Consider the following 5,757-nt stretch of genomic DNA (forward strand, 5'->3'; position numbering starts at 1 on the left):
AGTGCCAGCACTGTGTAGTACGTCCACGAGACGAATACGGTAGGCACTGTTAGGGAAGCTGGCACTTCCGAACGTTTAGCCGATTGTATTGCTTCTGTAGTAGAAGGCAAAAGGTAAAGTAAAGTGACTAGACTACTCTGTTTCCAATTCCACTTATCGCTACAGCGAGCAGGACAGCCTCCTGGCACTGCCAGAGGCTCGAGTATAGTAGTTGCAACTGCAAGGACTGCCAGCTGGTAATGAATGCAACTTGCATTCACTTCAAAGTGCAATGGGGATGGGGGCAAGGCTTTCAACCTAAGCTACATGCTACACTCTGACACTAGCGAAATCATCTATTAAATTAGAGCCAATACAGCCTAATCCAAGATGCTCCTCTAAACACACTTCTGTAACTTCAGTCTCGTACATTGATAGGTAGATGAATTTCTAGATTATTGTACTGATCCCAAAGTTCGTTCGGTGTCGACATACAGTATCGTTCAGAGACTTCGTCTCGTGATCTCTTCAGATTTGTCAAGTTTGTCAAGGCACGGTATACACCTCGAGTATATGTTCGTGGTTCGACCTGATTGCCCTTGCTCTTTATAAAGCTCTCACCGAAGCAATTGTGACAGGTCCTGAGCAGTCTTATTTGATGCTCTCATGTGGTCTTACTTCGCAAAGATGCCGTACATGTTTTAATGAGCATTTTATTATTTTGTAGTGAAAGTAATTTAGAATTAAACTCAGCACTGACCGATAGTATGTAACTTTTTCACTGGTGCCGTCAGTAGTTTGCCTATGCAAAAAAGGAACTACTATTGTATTTCGTAGTTCTTTTTGCAGTCCTCTAATAGTACTATAGTACTCCCTGGCTTACGACCAGCTATATATCATATGTGTGGTCCAGATTTGTATGCTGAAGCATGCGTGCTCCTGAAAAACGTCCAACTCGGAGGCTTCATCACTTTCAAACACGTCCGAAAGCATCGATTGGCACGAAAATACATATTCCGCGTTACGACTTCTGGTATCGTACCGAACACGAATACTATCGGAGCGTACAAGTATTAGTTTGTTGGGTGATGGCAGAAAAAAAATTCGCGACATAATTTAGTTTGACGTTAAAATTTCATTGAAAGTCTTGGTTAGCTGTAGAGTCTCTGAATTAGGTACTGCGTCCTGGCTTAGAAGACGCTCGAAGCGTTGCTGGTAGCTTGCGCGCGAGACTTCCTGTACCTTCAGCAGTTCTTCACATCCTGGTGCTCCTCAGTTCTCTCGGCGAGCGCGGCCACGACAGCGCACACATTTACGTTTATCGGCTTTGAGCTTGCGCACGACCTGGTTTCCTCAAGGTGGTCGTGTCAGTCTTCGATATCGTATGTGGGACTCGATCTATTACTAAACCTTAAATGTATTAATGATGCTTTTTGTAGATGGCGTTTAACGTTGCGTGGTTCAGGGAAACAGATCATAACCCTATCACTGACGGACAGAATTCGGTACAGCCCTTAAATCGTTACGATACATTTTTTGTTTGAAGTGATAATTTTAGACGCGAATAGCTCACTCGTGAAATCGGTTCGAAGCCACACCCACGGCACACATCGGTAGAGGACGGAAAAAGTCCTTTTTGCCGCGCTCAAATTGAGCTAGAACTCACTTCAGAAGCTTTCATTTTCCAACTCGCCAAGCCCAGCAGAAGTCGAGTATTCTGCCGGTACCAGTGCTACCATGCCGTCCAAGCGTGCAACCGTTCGACCTCAAGATCGAGCAAGCAAGTTCGAGAAGGCACTGCGGTACATGCGCAAGGAAGGTGTGTCGCTGTCAAGAGCGGGGCCGCGTTTGGCGTTGCCAAAACGTTTCTCCACCGACATCCTACCGGAAGAGTGGCAGTAGACGCTTGCAAGGGACGCCAGCCTATTCTTTCTACGCAGGATGAAGCTGACATCATCGAGGTGTTTCTCTTGCGGTCGAAACACGGTCTCCGCATGTCAGACAACGAACTACGGATCCTCGCGAGGCGTATGGCCATTGAGAAGCATGGGAGCCTTCCAGACTCGTTTCCATCGAAGAAGTGGTATCTTCGTTTTGTCGCGCACCATAGTGAGGTCATTACACGAAAGCGATCCCAGATTCTTGACGCCAAGCGCTTCGAAATGTCCACTGAGTAGCGAATTCGTGGCTATCATGACAACTTGCACGATGCCATGAAAGATCTGGATGCTTCACAAGTTTGGAATTGCGACGAGACCGGATTCGGTCCCCAAGGGCGGAAAACACCAAGCGTGATCTCCTCTAAAGGCACGAAAGCCAACGTTCTTCGTTCAAGTGACAGCGAGAACTGTTAAGATGCAAAAAGGTAAAGCTTGATTTTCAGCGCGTCCTGCGCAATTACTTCTGCACGTCTTGGTAACTCTGACACTGACCGCAAAACTAGCTACGCTACGCTACCATCCCTTGTCACTAGACTTCACAGTGGCTTTCCTCGTAAACCTCCTATAGTCTAGACCTCTCGGACTCGGAACTTACATTCCCTTGTCCATCAATCGATGCCGCACTTTAAGACGCCCCCCTCCACGCCGGCGTGGAACTCACTTGGAGATGCCTTCAACCTTGGCGTTAGCTTCTTGCTCGTTAACTGCAACTTTGAACCGCATCCGCCGCTGCTCACGCGGCGTTGGGCCAATGTCGGGCTTCATACCGACGAGTGGCTTGAGCTTGGCTAGTCATGCGTATCCCAGAGGCTTCGTCATCAAGTCCGCTGGGTTCTCGACGCCATCGACCTTCCAAATTTCACTGCTCCTTGAGCCACTTTCTCCCGGACATAATGGAACCTCAGTTCGATATGCCTTGTCTTCCTGCTGTACGTCGGGTTTGACGCCAGCGCAATAGCTGCTTGGTTGTCAACACCGAGATTGAAGCACACCTCGGTGGTAGGCATAATCTCTGTTAAGACGTTCACCAGCGCTTGCCCTTCCATGCACGCCTCGCACGCGGCCACGTACTCCGCCTCGGCCGTGCTCTGCGCGACGATCGTCTGCCTGCGAGCTGCCCATGCAACTGGCCCACCGGCAATCAACAGTGCGTACCCCGTGACGGCTCTTCCTGGTCTCCGGGCAATTCCCCCAGTCCGAGTCACAGAACCCTTCGATGCAAAGCTTAGACCTCGCAGCCTTCAATACCATAGGCTTCTTCGGCTTCTTGAAGCAAATGCCATGACCAGTAGTTGCCACCATATACTTCAGCACCCTCTAGAGTGCTCCGCCATGGTGCACCGTCGGATTCGTAACAAACCTGCTTAGACAATACCAGGCTACGCCTTCTGGATCTGCCGCACGTAGTATTACCGTAGGGTCCATCGGTGAGCGGCATCCCCTGGCCGACTCAAATCCAAACCGCTTCACAACATCTCCAGCATACTTCGTCTGGTGTAAGAACACCTCATCGCCAGTGATCTCCACTTCAACTCCCAGATAGTTATGCAGCCTGCCTTGGTCCTTTATCCCGTACTTCGCGTTGAGCTTCTTGAAGAAGCCCTCCTTCCACTTCTCGTCGTTTGTGCCACAAATAAGGTCATCGACGTACACGAGCAGCAGCGCAAAGACTCCTTCCTGGTTGTACACGTACATACATGGCTCTGACGCACAACGACTCCAGCCGTTCTTCACTAGCCATGCGTGCAGCTCGTCGTACCATTCTCGCCCACTCTGATGCAGTCCATACAGTGCGTTCTTAACCTTGTAGACCATTCCGTTTTCGAGCGGAAACCCTGCAATCTTCTTTTATGAAGTGAGTGATCTTCAACTTTGCGTTCAGGAACGCTGTGTTGACGTCGCACTGGAACACATCCAGCTCTAGCAAGACGCACACCGCCACGAACAATCGAAAAGCTGCCATACCAGCAACTGGAGAGAATATTTCCGAGATCACGAAGTCAATACCAGGCTGTTGTTTGTCACCCCTCGTACACAGTCGAGGTCTGAACCGTACCACATTGCCATCTTTGTCAGTCTTCACTTGGAACCTCCACATTGTTTGGAGCAGGCTCTTTCCGTGTGGAATCTCGTCCTCTGCTACGAGCTCGAACACATCCTTGTCTTGCATCGCAGCCAGCTCTTTCTCCATTCCTTCCAGCCACTCCTTGCGCTGCGGCGAGCGCATCGCCTCCTTGAAGCTTCGTGGCAATCGAACTTCAGACTCATGCCAAAGTCGCCTCACCGGCTCTTCTTGCTTCATGATGACGACTGCAATTGCTGCGTAAACGTAAAACTTCCGCAGTGCTTCAGCATCGTCTCCATCGTCGTCAGCAACCGCAACAAGCCCTGTACGTAGGCGCTTCCTCTGCGCTTCGTCACTTATCTCGTCGCCGTCGTCGTCCCGAGGACGTCTGCTCCCCGAAACTTGTTCCGGTAGGCGCTCATCCACGGCCTCGATGACCTCCTCGTAACTGGCGGCGTCAATGCTGTCGGCTTCATCACTACTGCCGCCGACGTCTTCCTCGTCATCAATACCTGTTTCTTCATCAGCGTCCGGTTCACTTTCCGGTTCAGGAACGTCCTCCTCATCATCATCGACGGCTGGATCTTCATCATCGTTTTCCGCCAGCTCATCATCGTCTCGATCGTCGTCTATCGGACTCCCATTTGTTTTGATTCTGCCTCATTCTTGCGCGAGTTTGGCTCAGAAAACACAATGTCATCGCTAAACCGAGGAGGCTCCCGGTCTACCCAGGCAGCATGGTGCGGTTGCGGCGCGTGGTTCACTTGCTCGTCTTCATCTGCGTCATCGTCTTCGTCGTACTCCACATCATGCGTCGACCCGCCAAGTTTCACGCCCTCCTGCGACCGGTAGGTCGTAATCTCTGCGTGCAGCACTCGTCAGATCCGGATAAGTCTTGCGAGCCCACTCGCAAACATTTCTCTCGAACTCAGGTCCACGTCGGTCCTTGTACATCACCTGCTCGTTCACTGTGACTTGTCCCCCGTACAATACCGTTCCCTCCGTTGGGAAATATACTTTGCATCCAAGCGTGTCTTCACGGAAACCAAGGAGAAAACCCACCCGACAGTTGTCTGCAAACTTATGGCGCGATGGCCCGACCTTCGAATGGACGTACGCGAGGGCACCAAACTTCCTCACGTGGTGAAGATCTGGTCTCCTCCCCCACATTGCTTCGTACGGAGTTCGCCCTACTGGGGCCGAGTACGATCGGTTCTTTAGGTAGACAGCGTAATGCAGCGCGTCTACCCAGAAGGAAGTCGGTAATCCTGACTCCTTCACCATCGCCTTCATCATCCCAACTAAAGTCTGGTGTGTCCTTTCAACCATGTTCAACCGTGACGAGTTCGGAGGCGTCGTGGTGTGCACAATACCGTGCTGCTCGTACCACGCCGTAATTGCTGCGTTAACAAACTCACCTCCCCCATCCGTGAACAGCGACTTCACCTTACGGCCACTGGACTGCCTCTCAGCCCAGACCACGTACTTCCGAATGAGCGCGTTGATCTCATCTCCTGTCTTGGACTTCACCGGATAAGCCGTGACAAACCTCGTATGCGTGTCCATCAGCACCAGAACAGCCTTGTATCTTGTGCAGTTATAGTTGGCTGGCTGAAATAGTAGGTCAGCGAACACCAGCTGATTCTTCTACGTGACTCCGCGGTCGAGCTGCTGCTTCGCCGGCTTAGCGCGCTGCTTCGCCAGTTGACAAGCTTCGCACGTCGTGAACTGACGCTTGCGGAGCATCATCCCTTCAACCAGGCCATCATCGAC

Source organism: Phytophthora parasitica, assembly GCF_000247585.1.
Source record: "Phytophthora parasitica INRA-310 unplaced genomic scaffold supercont2.3, whole genome shotgun sequence".
Classification (NCBI taxonomy): domain Eukaryota; phylum Oomycota; class Peronosporomycetes; order Peronosporales; family Peronosporaceae; genus Phytophthora; species Phytophthora nicotianae.